We start from the raw sequence: 13799 nt of genomic DNA on the forward strand, positions 1-13799 counted from the left end.
GGGACCTGAGGAGCTGGGCTCAGGGTCGTGACCCTCTAAGCAGACTGTGAGGGCATCCTGGCACTGGGACAGGCGATTTGGGGATTAGGAGGCACTGGGGTGTTAGACCAGCTCACCAGAGTTGTGTTTGCTCCATCCCCTGCCCGAGGTGTGGCACATCCACATCTGTGCTTCCAGCCAGCCCTTGTTAGTCTCGAGAAGGATCATGACTTGTTTCCTCAAAGGCTGTCCAGTGATGTGGGACCATCATGACCTTTTGGGGACCATCCCCCCATGTCCTTGCCTTGGTTTCATCAGCAGCCCCAGCCCCTCAGAGAGGTCAGATCTTGGGTTTTTGGGAAGCTGGGCAGACTAAGCTGTTCTTGACCTTCTGTGAAACGGCAGAGATGTGCTGGATCCCGCACCCCCATCCCGCGGCACGAGCGCCAGGCTGACACGACTGTGCATTTTCTCAGCTTTCATCTGGTTATAAATATCCAACATAACAGGGCTTCCATTGCTTTCTCCAGGAGATTATCCCTGCAGCCGAACCAATCTGATAAGCAAGTATGCAAGGCTATTTATAGCGTTTCAACTGGAAGACAGATCCATGCCTTTTCTTTGTAGATGGTTCTTCACTTGATTAACACACATCTCAGTGTCCTCCTTTTTTGGACCCTTTCTGCTGTGCAGACTGCAGTAAAATGCTGTATTGCAGGGGCTGAGCCAGGCCCCTTGCAGGAGGAATTACGCTGGTTCTGGTGAAGACTTCTCCAGGAGCTTGGCACTGACGTGGCAGCTCCTCAGTCATCCCAGGCATTTGTCATCCCTGCTATTTTCCCTCTCTGCCCACTGTTTCCTCCCCAACATTTCCCTGCGCTGTTCCCCACCCAGGTGGGGCATGCTGAGCTGGGAACGAAGCTCAGGCTCCCACTTGGGCATCCAGTGCTTTTCCCAAAGACATCTGCTCCCCTGGATCCCAGATTTGCTTTGGTTGGAAGAGCCTGGGAATGCTGATGCTCCGTGGAGGCTCTGCCCTGCCATAATGCACAGAGGGCTTGGATGGGGACAGTGCCAGTCACTCTCCATCGAGGGAATTTAACAGGACTTCAGGACCAAATATGAGCAATTTGGGAATTGTTACACGGAGCTTGTTTTCCGTATGTCCCTGTGTGGTGCAAATGTATCTGAGATTGTGTTTTATTGGATGAGGCATTCCTGATTCATGTTTTTCCACCCCCAAAATCTGTTTTATGGCTGTTATTTAAAGTGGGGACCCCATGCCATTTTTGATGCATGCAGTTACAACCGTGCTCCGAGTATGGAATTAACAACCACCTCGTGAGCTTTCCCAACACTCTCCATGCCATAGAATCTGCACTTCCCAGATGTTCATGAGTTTATCCTCACAGTTCCAGGGAAGAAACTCCGCCATAGGTGGGGAATGAAACAGAAAATTGCAATTTGCATTTTTCAGTGGCTGCTTGCTCCAGGTCACCCTGGATGAGCTGCAGCTCCTCCCTCTGCGTGTTGAGCCCAGGCTGCTGCTGACATCTGAGGTGGGAGCTGAGCTTGGCTTTGGGACTTTGTGGCAGAGCTGGTTTCAAGCGCTCCTGCCTGGTTCAGGCTTTGCTAAGCCCAGCCTTTTCCCCGTGCCGTCGGGGCCCCTCCCAGCACCTCAGCACAGCTGGAGTGGATGGATGGAGATGCTGCTTCCCAGGTTTGGCTGCTGGGCTCAATGAAACCCCCCCCAGCCAAGGTTTTTCTTTGTTTCAGGGAAGATTTAGAGGGATGAATTGCAAAGGAAGAAGGAGCAGCTTGTCTTACCCGTGTGTGGCACAGCCATGAAATCCCAGCCTGTAATTCTGCTGGGAGCATCCCTTTAGGAATTTCCCACTTGGTTAGCACAGTGTGTGAGACCCCAGGTGAGCCTTCCCAGTGGAAGGTCCTCTCTGCCCCCAGTTTCACCAGTCTGCACTTAAACTCTGCTTCAGCTCCTCCCATTTCTTCCCACTGAGTCCCAGGACACCAGAATTCCCTCTCCTGGTGCGTACTCGTAGATCCCATTCAGGCAACTCAACATTTAAAGATCTCTTTGAAAGAAAACTGAGTCAAGTCCCTCCCTGTGAGCAGAGCCAAGGCAAGGGGTTTTGGCAGCTGGGTGTCTCTTCCTCTCCTCCCACCCTTCCTCGCGCTCCTCCCAGCCATTGCCATCTGCTCCTGCCACCACCACAGACCTGCAGCCTCATTCTTGGGCAGCAGCAACATCTGGCACATCTTGGATGTGTGTGGTGCTTTTTGGCAACCCTTGCAGAGGCAGCCTGGGGAGAAGCTTCCCTCCTCCTCTTTGCTAATTTCTGGTTATGGTTCAAGCCTTCCGTTCCTTCAGCTCATTTTCCTCTCTGCATGGTCTCAATTTGCCCACAAGTGTTTGGTGGGCTGGATGTGTCCAGGTGATGTCCCACAGGCCCCCCAGCAGCACTTGGTGACATCCACAGCAGCTCCAGGTGCAGGGATGATGTGTCTGGGAGTGTTTGTGTTCACAGTGTGACCATGGCGTGGAAACATGGCTGCACCTGGCTGTGTGTGCATCCTGCAGTGCCAGGGATTGTGGAATGGTTTGGCTGGGAAAGGACCTTAAAGCCCATCCAGTCCATGGGCAAAGACACTTTTCCCTATCCCAGATTGCTCCAGCCTGGTCTTGGACACTGCCAGGGATCCAGGGGCAGCCACAGCTGCTCTGGGCACCCTGTGCCAGGGCCTGCCCATCTTCCCAGGGAGCAATTCCTTCCCAATATCCCATCCATCCCTGCCCTCTGGCAGTGGGAGCCATTCCCTGTGTCCTGTCCCTCCAGCCCTTGTCCCAGGTCCCTCTCCAGCTCTCCTGGAAGGCCCTGGCAGGGGCTCTGAGCTCTCCCTGGAGTTTTCTCAATGCTGAGCACCCCCAGCTCTGAGCTCCTCGAGGAAGTGGATGGCTCAGAGTATTCCCAAAACAGCCATTCTCTTTTCCTGCTCACCACAAGGATGGATTTGCAGCCCTGGGCAGTCACTGCCTCCTGCCTCTGCTTTAGTGCCAGTCATGAGCTGCTTTTTAAGGTTCTTACTGTGATTGTTGTTCAATTCCTCACAGCCAACAGATGGGACAAAAAAATTACATTCTGTCTCCTTCCCCGGCACAGAGACTCCTCTAGATCTTAAAACCTCTTCTCTCTTTCCTATATTATCTCTAAATGTCCCTTTTGTCTTGCAGAAAGAGTTCCAGGCACATTTGCAGTCTGTGGAGTTGGGTTTTTTTTTTTTTTCAAATGTACCATGCAGCACTTCTGCTTTGTTGCAGAGGCTGAGGAATGCTTTGGAGAAGGCTTTGTCTGGGATGTGGGATTCCAGCTAGATCCATGCCATTCCTGGCCTTTGCCGACTGGGATCCAGCAGGTCACACATCTGTGCAGCTAGGCTCGGGTCTGGCTGCTGCTTGGACTCCTCTCTAGCTGAGATGTTGTGGGTTTGGGGGTTTTGTAACTGATCTTCAGCCCTTTTTAACACTTCAGGGCTGGAATTCCTTTTGTCCTGACCAGCAGCTCCCACCGCTGCTGGGTTTAGGGTGTTCACATTCTTTGTGACCATGTTCTGCTCATCATCTGCCTCTGGAAATTCCTTCTGGGTCCCTCAGTGATCCTCAGCACCTGCATTTCTGGAGAAGAAGTCGGGAGCTTCTCTCCTTTCCACACTTAATGTTGGTTCATCCCCAAAACCGGCTCCTGGTTTGCTTAATCACTGCTGGGAAAAGATTTTTATCAGGACAGACAACATCCAGCAGATTGCAAATGGCCCTGGATTACCCCATCCCAGTTTCAACATTTCTGCCTGAGCTGTAATTCCAGCCCTATTTCCTTATTTTCCATGTTTTCAGTGGCTGTGTCTGGGCAGACTCTGACGCCAGAGCTGCTTGGGGCAGGGCAGTTGTCCTGCCACACCAGCCAGGTGACCTTCCTTAATTGTCCCCAGGAGCCCGGGGTAAACAGGGGACGCTGTTCCCCTGCCCCAGGAACAAGCACATTGCTCCCAGCTCCAGAGAGTGCCTTTAATCCTCTCAAGACCTTCTAAGCAGGCTGCTCCTCGCTTCAGACGTTGTCCAAAATAGCTGCAATAATTTATCTGCCTCTCTTGCCTCACAGGATTATGTGGTAGCACACACATAAGACTGTCCTCGAGTTCTCCGAAGATCCTTGGTGGATCCTGGACATTTTTAGAGGAGTTATTTGCAGAACCCAAATTTCCCTGTTGGATTCTGGTTGCTTTTTGCCCCCCACTTTCTATCCCTGAGCCCAGATGGTGTGATTGTGGAAGGTCCAGGCAGTGCAGTCACTCGGAGTCAATGCCCAAGAGACAAAAACTCCGTATTTCAGTGGGAAGGTGCCTTCTCTTGGAGCATATCCAGGTCCCCATGGCCCTGTGTGTGCCTGCTGCATTCAGGATTGGATTTTGGGAGTTTCTTGCTGGTCCTTGTGACCCTGGGCTGGGCTGGGATCTTTTCCATTCCCTCTTGCTGTCTGTGGCAAGCTGGTGGAAATCTATGCCTTTTGCTTGTGCCCTTTTGCTCATGTTATGTCCACCACGTTCCTCCTGCTCTGAATTTACTGAGTGGAGAAAATTCTATAATTTCTCCTGATCTTTATTCTTCTTTCCCTCTGGAAGCCCTCCCCAGGGTGCTACTGTCCCTGTGCATGGTGAGTGCACAGCTCGGGGAGGTGGCCCTGCCCTCACCATGAGAATTTTCTGGGAATCCTGCAGAGACCCCAGGCCTGGGGAACAGATGGGAGCTGCTGACCCCAAACTCACCCCGCTCCTTGGAACCACTCTTGGGCTTGGTCAGCTCCATGGCAAATTTTGAGACTTTCCTTAAGGGAATCAGCTACAAACAGATGGGAATATAAAAGTTTTTAGCTAAGAATTATAAATGAGCTCATTGAGGGAAGGCACCTTCTTCTGTCCCAGGGAAGGGAGGATTTCCCGTCTTCCCAACGAGGGAGGCTGAACTGTGTCATGGAACTCCTCCAGTCCAAGGCAGGAACGTTTTCCATCACATTCCACCTCAGCAGGCCTGGGAAAAGGTTTTCACCTGGCAGAACTTGACCCCAGAGACATTAAAATAGGAACCCAACCCACACAGGACTTGGCATTTTCCTTTTCCCTGGCAATGGTTGCAAATTCCGATGCAAATGCCCATGCAAATGGTCATGCACAGCTATTCTTATCTCTGGGCCAAATCTCAACATCCCTTCTTTGGTAGAAAGTCGATTTTCCAAAAATAGTTTACGTCAGCCTCCAACTATTCATGTCTTCAGCTCCAGTTCTTTAAACCCGGTTCCAGGAAGAGTTTTCCGAATTAGATCTGCAATGGGAATGGGAGGGTGGGGCCCTTCTTTTCTTGTCCCACTTTCCTCTTCAGGGAGGACATTTCCTCGGAGTGAGGGGTTGGGTGAAGCTGCTTCAGGCTCTTCTTTTGTGTTTCCCAGCCCATTTTAAAATGCACGCTTGAGCTTGGGATTCTTTGGACAGGTGGGGGACAGCCAGGACTGGGAATGATGATTTCTCCTTAGCCATAATGCTGTGTGTGTTTTAGGAGCAGAATAGGCAGGTCCCTCCTGTCCCTCTTGGCTGGCTCACCCCTGTCCCTGGGCTGTCCTGCTGTCCCAGCACAGCTCCATGGTCAGCTGGACAGGGGAGTGACCAGGCTGAGGTTTTGCTGGGTCACATTTCTTGGGCCATTTTTGCTCTCCAGACAGAGCAGTTTTCCCACCCTGCCTGCTCTGTGGCTCCGCAAAGAGCTGAACTTGCAGGAAGCTGGGATTCTGCGGGAGGCAGGGATTCTGAGCTTGGCATTCAGCTTTGGAACACGTCTAAACCAGAAAAAGCCACTGAGTGTAAAAGCAACAGACAGGCAGGATCCCTCAGCAGCCCCAGACTATTTGTTGTTTTCAAAGACCTGCTTCCTTAGAAAGCTCCTTTTGAAGTAATTTGACGTGCCATTTCCAGCTCCTGTGTGATCTACCGCAGTTATTCCCCTTTATCTGCCTCCCAATGCTCCGGAATGTCTCCATAAACCTGCCTGGCAGTGCCTCTGCCCGTGCAAGGGACCTGCATTAGCGTGGGATTTAAACTTAATGCCAGAGGAGCTTACAAACTCTCCCATTTGAGCTTCTCGTGGACTCCACACCGCAGTTTCTTTCTCATAAAAATAGCAGGTGGCTGAGTTTGAAGGATCGGTCAGGTGTGGATCCCTCACATGGAAAATCCCTCTCACCGGCGGGAGATAGAGGATAAGGGATTCATCCCTGTCCCCGGTGAAATCAATGGGAGCTTTGCTGTTGAGACAGGTCAGGTGTCAGTCTCAGTTGTTGGCTCTTCCCCGGGATTTGATCCTTTGTGCTGTCACCATTAAAGAATCTCTCTTCCTGTCTCCTTCCCACGGGCTCTCATCCATCCTGATTTGAAGTCCCCTCCGTTAAGTGGCTGGAACGCTGGCGCTCCGCTTCCCCGGCGGAGAGGACACTCCATAAATCTCCCATTAGTCATGGATGTGGCGAGCCATCCCAGGCACAGGCTGCTGTGCCTCAGAGGTTATCAAACCGTGGCAGCCCCTGCGTTTGCCTCTCCTTCCCGAGAGCTCACTTTCCCACCAGCATCCAGGGCTCATTTCCCGGGAGCTGAGGCGGCCACGCTTTGCTCAGGGACACAACAGCGGCCACGTGGGGCTCAGTCCTTGTTCCCTGGCCAGTATGGCTGGAGCTGGGCTCCCTTTCCAGCACCTCTGAGCAGGACAAGAAGCTTCCAACAAGCAGGAAGGAGGGAATTTATGTGTTGGTGGCTGGAAGGCTGTTTACCCAGCAGAGACATGCAGGGACATTGTCTGTGTGTGCTGTCCCCAGCGGGGTGAAGAGGGGGTTGTGCCTCTGAACGGGGTACAAGGCTCCCAAATGGTCCCTGTGAGGCATTTCAGCCTCAATCCCCACAGAAAAGGGCTTAACCTCACTGGTGGGAGCATGGAACCTCCCAGGGTGTCACAGACACAGTCCTGCCTGGATGCTCCTTCCAGGGCTGTGTCCCTACAAACAAACATCCAGACCTCACTCCTGGGCTTGGGGGAAAAGAGCAGGGAAGGATCCTTCCAAACTGCTCTGTTCCAGGGCTCTTGTCCGGCAGGGAGCTCACATCAGAATGAGCTGGATGCTGAGGATTCTGCTCGTGGTAGCTCTTGGACATGCTTGGATTTACACTTGGCACCTTTACTCGGGCATGAGACTGGAGTTGGGCTAAAATAACATCATTTTTCCAATAATGTGGGGGAGACTGGCAGGGATGCTGTGAATCAGGAACAAATCAGCTCAGGTGGCCCATGGTGAAACCTGTGACTCTCCTGTAGTCTGTGTTCTGTATTACCCAGGTATAAAATATTCTTCCAGGGAGGAACTCTCTGGACAAGGAGCATGGGAGAGGCTGGGGAAGGGATGCAGCAGGGAAGAGCAGGATGCTGGAAGGCACAGGTTCCTGGGAACAGCAGTTCTCTGTCAGCTGTGTGTGTCTGGGTTAGTGCAACCTGCCTGGACGTGAGGAAACAAGGAGGCAGCAGGAGAAGGAGGAGGGGGTCAGGATGTGATCCCTGCTCAGGGATGTCGGAATGGCTGTCGTGTTGTTTTATCGCTGCCGAGGAAAGAGAAAATGGAGCAGGGAATGCAAAATGACAGAGAGTGAGGAGATGTGATATTTGCCTGATGTATTTTGCTGGTAATTAGTGTAATGCCAATTAGACAGAAGTAATCTTTTTTTTTTTTTTTTCCCTTCTTCAGCTGTATAAATTATTGCTGGAATATATGCCAGCTCAAACTGAGATATTAAACTCGGAGTGATGTGGAGATCTCTCCTCCTTGAGGATCTCTAGATGAAATTACCCAGACAACAGGGATCTTGACAAAAGTAAGGCTGACTCTATCCAGAAAGAAAACGAATCAAAGCCAAAGGAATTTTTGTATTCCACGTCTGGCGTCTTGCTGCTTATTAGCCACACAGGAAGGGGCCCCCACAGAGATGCAGCAACATCAGTGAGAAAAGGCAAATATCTCGCCTTTCCTGCAAACAATGCCACTTGCAGGCTATTGTTCCCCTATCAGCTTCCCTGAGGAGCAGATCCCGAGCCCTTCCCGTGCTCGGGCTGCAGGTAAACCCTGCCGCCCCCGCGCATTCCATTTGTCATTCCCTGAGCCCTGTTTTCTCCCACACCGGGACAGCAGCGCCGGGGTTGTTTTGCCTCTGGGTCCCCCGGGACGTGGAGCTCTTTAATGATGATGTACGGCTTCCTTCAAAGGGTCAATTGCTGGCCTGGACCTCTCCAATCGCAGATCCCTCGGAGCTCTCTACCTGGGCACAGACGCTGCTTTGCTCCGTGCCGCACACGGATTTTCCCTGGCACAAGGAGCAGACCTGCTCTTGCCGTCTCCTCCCTTTGGAAAAATAACTGCAAAAAATGATGCCCGTGGACCGATTCTGGAAATTTTCATCCATCTCTGTTGGACTGTGAAATCCAAATCTTCCTGTGATCATCCTGCTGCTCCCTGGTGCTGTGCTCTGAGCACAGCCTCTTTGCCAACCTGTCTCTGACGTGGGGGGGGTGATTTATGCCACTTGTCCCGCCTGGGTTTTAGGATTTTGTAATCCTCACTGGCTCTTTAAATCGTGTTTTATTCATGGCAGCCTTTAGGACTGCCTCTGGCAGGCCTCCCTCGAGTGGTGCAAACTTTATTGCAGCTCTCCTCCAGCAGCCTGTAAACTGCAGCACCCAGGGGTAGCTGGAGGTTGATATTCCCTATCGGAAGCGATTTTCTGTCTTTCCCCCACTTTCCCGCAAGGGCTTCTTGCTGCCATCCTAAAAACAAACACAGGGCACAGCAAAATTCATCAGGATCAGGGTTTTTTCTCAAATGAGCCATCACCAGCTCTCCCTGTTCCTAAACTTCCCCATATCCCGTGTTTGCTCCTTCAGCAGGATGCTTGGCACTGATCCCACCCGCATTTCCAGGAGAAGGGGATTTCTCCCCAATCCTGGCCGTTAGAGAAGGGGATTTCTCCCCAATCCTGGCCATTAGAGAAGGGGATTTCTCCCCAATCCTAGCCATTTATAGAAGGGGATTTCTCCCCAATCCTGGCCATTTATAGAAGGGGATTTCTCCCCAATCCTGGCCATTAGGACGACAGATCCTTTCAGTGCTCGGTGGGGAATCACAGCAGCAGGGCAAATGCTCCAATTCAAGCAGAGGTGTTGATTCCTTGGGGTGAATTTTGCCTGCACCACAGGAGGATGTGACCGGTGCTGCTCCTGCCACGTGCCAGACACAGAACCTCTCCCCGTGGTGCTCCCACTGCAGATTTTCAGCCTCACAGTCTGTGGGCGTTGGAGGCGTCAATAAGGAGCGTTTTCAGCTGCTTTGTGGCACGGCTGCACTGCAGAGAAAGGGGCTGGGCAGCCCAGGGGTTCGGGCTCTGGATCTCAGAGCAGTCAGCAGAGAAACGGCCCCATTTGATGTGGGATCATTCCCACAAAGATCCCTGGCTGCATCCCTGTTCCAGCGCTCCCAGGACTGGTGTATGTTGGATTTCAGGTGGGTTTGGTTCCCTAGGGCTGGGTTTGGGATCCCACACAGATCCGGGGCTGTGTGTGCCTCCAGCAGGGACAGACGTTTCCCCCTCAGCACAGCCCTAGAGCCTCACCCTGCATTTAGTGCCTGTCCCCTGATCCTTCTCATTGCTACCAAAAATTCCAGCAGGGATCTGCCTCTTCCCCCTCGGTGTCTGCAGGACAGGGTCAGGACAGGCTGTAAAAGAGCTGCAGTGATCTGAGGGTGCTCCCTTTCCTCTGAAGCAGCCCAGGAAAGATCCGTGGCAAGGAAACAAAGCATCCACATGCAAATCCATACTGTCATTTCCTCTCCCGGTTTCCTTGGGGTTTGGCTTGACTCTCTTCCAAGGGCTCTTCCTTCTCCCTGCTCTGCTTCCCTCTGAGTGGTCTCAGTTCCCTTTGTTTGCAGATCTCCTCCTCGAGAGGAGCCCTTTTCATAAACTTGTGATTTCTTTCGTCACTTAAACACCTCCCTGACTTCAAAGGCCGGGAACAGCACTTGGCTCTGTGGCTCCCGGCCCCCCTGCATCCACGATTTCCCCCCATCCATTGTCCTGCCAGGGAAGGATTATTAAATTGTTGATGGAGCTGAACAATGGTTTTGTTCAAAGGCAGACATGCGAACGCCACTTCTTTTCTCCTTGACACAAGAGCTTTAATACCCGGGAACAATGAGAGGCAGCCACCAAGGAGCAAACACTGGAGAGGACTCACAAAGCCAGGCTGGTATTCCCAAATCCCTGTGTGCATGAACTGGTGCTCCTTGGAGTGCTCTCTGTGGCTGTAGGTGAGGTGAGAGGACTGACCATGCTGAAAATTAATTAAAAATAATCCAATTATTGCCTGTTAATACTGACTTGTGTGATTAGGACATGAGGGGGGTGGGAGAGGACCACCCTTCATACAGAATCATGGAGTTAAGGTTGGAAAAAACCTCTGAGATCATCAAGTGCAACCATTCCCCCAGCACTACCAAGGCCACCACTAACCCCTGTCCCCAAGTGCCACATCCACAGGGCTTTGAAATCCCTCCAGGGTGACTGCACCACTGCCCTGGACAGCTCTGACCATCCTTCTGGGAAGAAATTTTCCCTGATGTCCAACTTGAACCTCTTCTGCTGCAACTTGAGGCCATTCATCCTATCCTTGTCCCCAGGGAGCAGCTCCTGCTTTCCTCTCCTGTCAGGGAGTTGTGTAGAGCCACAAAGTGTCCCCTGAACCACCTTTTCTCCAGCTGAGCCCCTTTCCCAGCCCCTCCTGGGGCTGGTGCTCCCGTTCCCCATGCAGTGCTGGCTCCGGGTGCTCCCGCGGCTCTGCTTCTGGTGCATGCAGCTCCGGCCAGGCCGTGAGGATCCACACGGCTCCGGCCAGGCCGTGCTCTGGGAGCCTGCAGTGAGGATCCACACGGCTCCGGCCAGGCCATGCTCCAGAGCAGCTCTGGGAGCCTGCAGTGAGGATCCACACGGCTCCAGAGCAGCTCCGGGAGCCTGCAGTGAGGATCCTGCCCTGCACTGCGCAGCCTCAGGCTCTGACATTTTGTACTGCACGGGCTCCGTTCTGATCACTTATCGCCTCAGCTGCTTTCCAACGCCACAGCTTCAATTTTCCATGCTGGGTTTCCCTCAGGTTGATTTCTTTTTCTGTTTTTCGTGAGTTCTAGCAGAGCTGTTCCAGCTAGTTTTGGAGAACAAGCTGTGCTGCCTCAGCCCTGCTAACAAAGTGATTATGAAAATTTCCTTTCAAGATCCATTAGCTTAACCACGCTTTGGGAGGGAGGTGTGGGATTTGGCACGGGAGCTGCCAGCAGCGGCTGGGGGCTGCTTGTCCCAAAACGTGCACTGAATGTACCTCAGAACACATCCCTGGGGAGCTGTGCCCACACTGCCGTGTGGCCTTCAGACAACAGCATTCCCAGGGTTTATCCATCAGGGAAATGGATTCCAACTGACAGAGGAGGTTTACATTGGATATTAGGGAAAAAATCTTTCCCTGTGAAGGTGGTGAGGCCTTGAGGTTGCCCAGAGCAGCTGTGGCTGCCCCTGAATCCCTGGCAGTGTCCAAGGCCAGGATGGATAGGGCTTGGAGCAACCTGGGCTAGTGGAAGGTGTCCCTGCCCCTGGCAGGGAACAAGATGAGCTTTGAGGTTCCTTCCAACTCAAACTATTCTGTGATTCCATGCTCCTGTGATCCATGCTCTCTTTTGGAGAGCAGTGTTTCCTGCCATTGTTTTGTGGACATCTGTCCTGTTCCCTGATTCACATCCATCAGTTGCTTGGTGTCCTCCCTCCCTCCTGCACATTTCCCAGTGCTCTGTGGTCCCCAGTTTTCTTTGGGAAGCTGGGTTCAGCATGGCAGGGATTGTCCTTTTCCTCTGGGAGGGTTGAGCATGGCTGGCTCTGCTCTGGGACTCTGGGGTCAGGGCGCACCTGAGGGAGCCCTGCTGGGAGCCCAGGGGTGCCCAGGGGGGCGAGGAGGCCGTGGGCACCTGGCCTGGATCAAAACCAGTGTGACAGCAGCACCAGGGCAGGGCCTGTCCCTGTGCTGGCCCTGCTGGGGCACCTCCAGGGCTGTGTCCTGTTCTGGCCCCTCATGGCCAGAGAGCCCTGGAGGGGCTGGAGCGTGTCCAGGGCAGGGAACGGAGCTGGGAAGGGGCTGGAGCCCCAGGAGAGGCTGAGGGAGCTGGGAAGGGGCTCAGCCTGGAGAAAAGGAGGCTCAGGGGGGACCTTGTGGCTCTGCACAGCTCCTGCCAGGAGGGGACAGCCGGGGGGTCGGGCTGTGCTCCAGGGAACAGGGACAGGAGGAGAGGGAACGGCCTCAGGCTGGGCCAGGGCAGGCTCGGGGTGGGCACAGCAGGAATTTCCCCTTGGAAAGGGTGCTCAGGGATGGGGAGGAGTTGCCCAGGGAGATTTGGAGTGCCCATCCCTGGAGGTGTCCCAGGAACACCTGGAGGTGGCACTGGGCTGGGGACAAGGTGGGGATCAGGCACAGCTTGGACTGGATGATCCTGGAGGGCTTTTCCATCCTCAGTGCTCCTGGGATTCTGTGGGAGAGCTGCTCTGGGGGTTCTGGGAGATGGAGCCAGTCTGAAGTGCCTCCCACCAAGCCTTTCCTTGGCTCCTTCCCAGGCTGTGACACCGCCCAGGACCCCCTGGAGCAGAGCTGTCCCCACGTTCCCCCACACATGGCACAGGGGTGGCACTCTGGGTCCCTCACTGCCTTCCCAGTCCCCAGCCAGCACAGAGGGACTCCTCCTTTATCTTCTTCTCCCTTTCATTGTCCTTCCCGGGGACTGTTCCTCCCTTCTCCTGCTCTTCCTGGCGAGCTGGCAGAGGCTGCCTCAAGCTCCAGTGCCCTCGGTGATGAGCTGCTGCCAGCCAGGGAAGCAGGCTGCAGCTTTAATTAAATGATAAGGGCAGAGCCCCGGAAGTGGGGAGATAAGTGCACTGGTGTCTGCCACCACACTTGCCCAGGCTCTTTCTAATTAGCTTTGAGAAGCTCTGGAGAGGCAGATTAACCCTTGCAGGTGCTGGGTGAGTGCTGGGATGCAGCAGGAGGAGGGTGCCCAGGCCAGCCCCAGGGATGCCAGGGTGCAATGCCATGGTTTGGGTGGGATGAGGCTGGAGGGGACCTCTGTGCTCCCCCCAGCCCAGGGCAGAGGGGACAGGTCAGGAAGGATCAGACCTGGCCTTTCACAGGCTCAGGCACTTTCAAAGCTCAAGGATTATGTGCTCAGGTTCTCCTGGAAGAAGCATTTGCTGCTGTGACATGTCTCTGCTGGGTGGGGCGACTGTCCCCAGCCCCACAGGGCACAATCCTGGCACAGCTCAGGTCTCCAGCCTCTCTGGAACCACCACCAGTGATTCTCGGAGAGCTGGGGACTTGGGGACACAGGATAAGAGGAGCACTGTGTGTCACCAACCTGTGATAATATGGACTGGCAGCTCCCCAGGACCTGGTGCCACCAGGGGCACCCGTGTCCCTCACCCAGGTCCAGCTGAGAGTGAAGCACACCAGAGTGCTGGGAAGGGCACCTGGGCTGTGGGCACTGTGTCACCAGGGCAGTGGGTGCTCAGAGTGGCACTGGTGACACTGCTCCTGCTGGCCTGGCCCCTTGTGGTCACACTGGCTGGCAGCACAGGGTACCCAGAGT

The 13799-nt window shown here is 53.8% G+C and overlaps 1 protein-coding gene and 1 long non-coding RNA gene across 6 annotated transcripts in view; both read left to right on the top strand.

Moving 5' to 3' along the window:
* Positions 1-13799, top strand: part of LOC135280088 (uncharacterized) — a 302017-nt gene that overhangs the window by 257322 nt on the left and 30896 nt on the right. The gene's annotated exons all lie outside the window — the stretch shown is intronic.
* PCDH1 (protocadherin 1) overlaps positions 1-13799 on the top strand; it is a 55225-nt gene that overhangs the window by 31002 nt on the left and 10424 nt on the right. The gene's annotated exons all lie outside the window — the stretch shown is intronic.

This window comes from Passer domesticus, chromosome 13 (assembly GCF_036417665.1).
Source record: "Passer domesticus isolate bPasDom1 chromosome 13, bPasDom1.hap1, whole genome shotgun sequence".
Lineage (NCBI taxonomy): Eukaryota > Metazoa > Chordata > Aves > Passeriformes > Passeridae > Passer > Passer domesticus.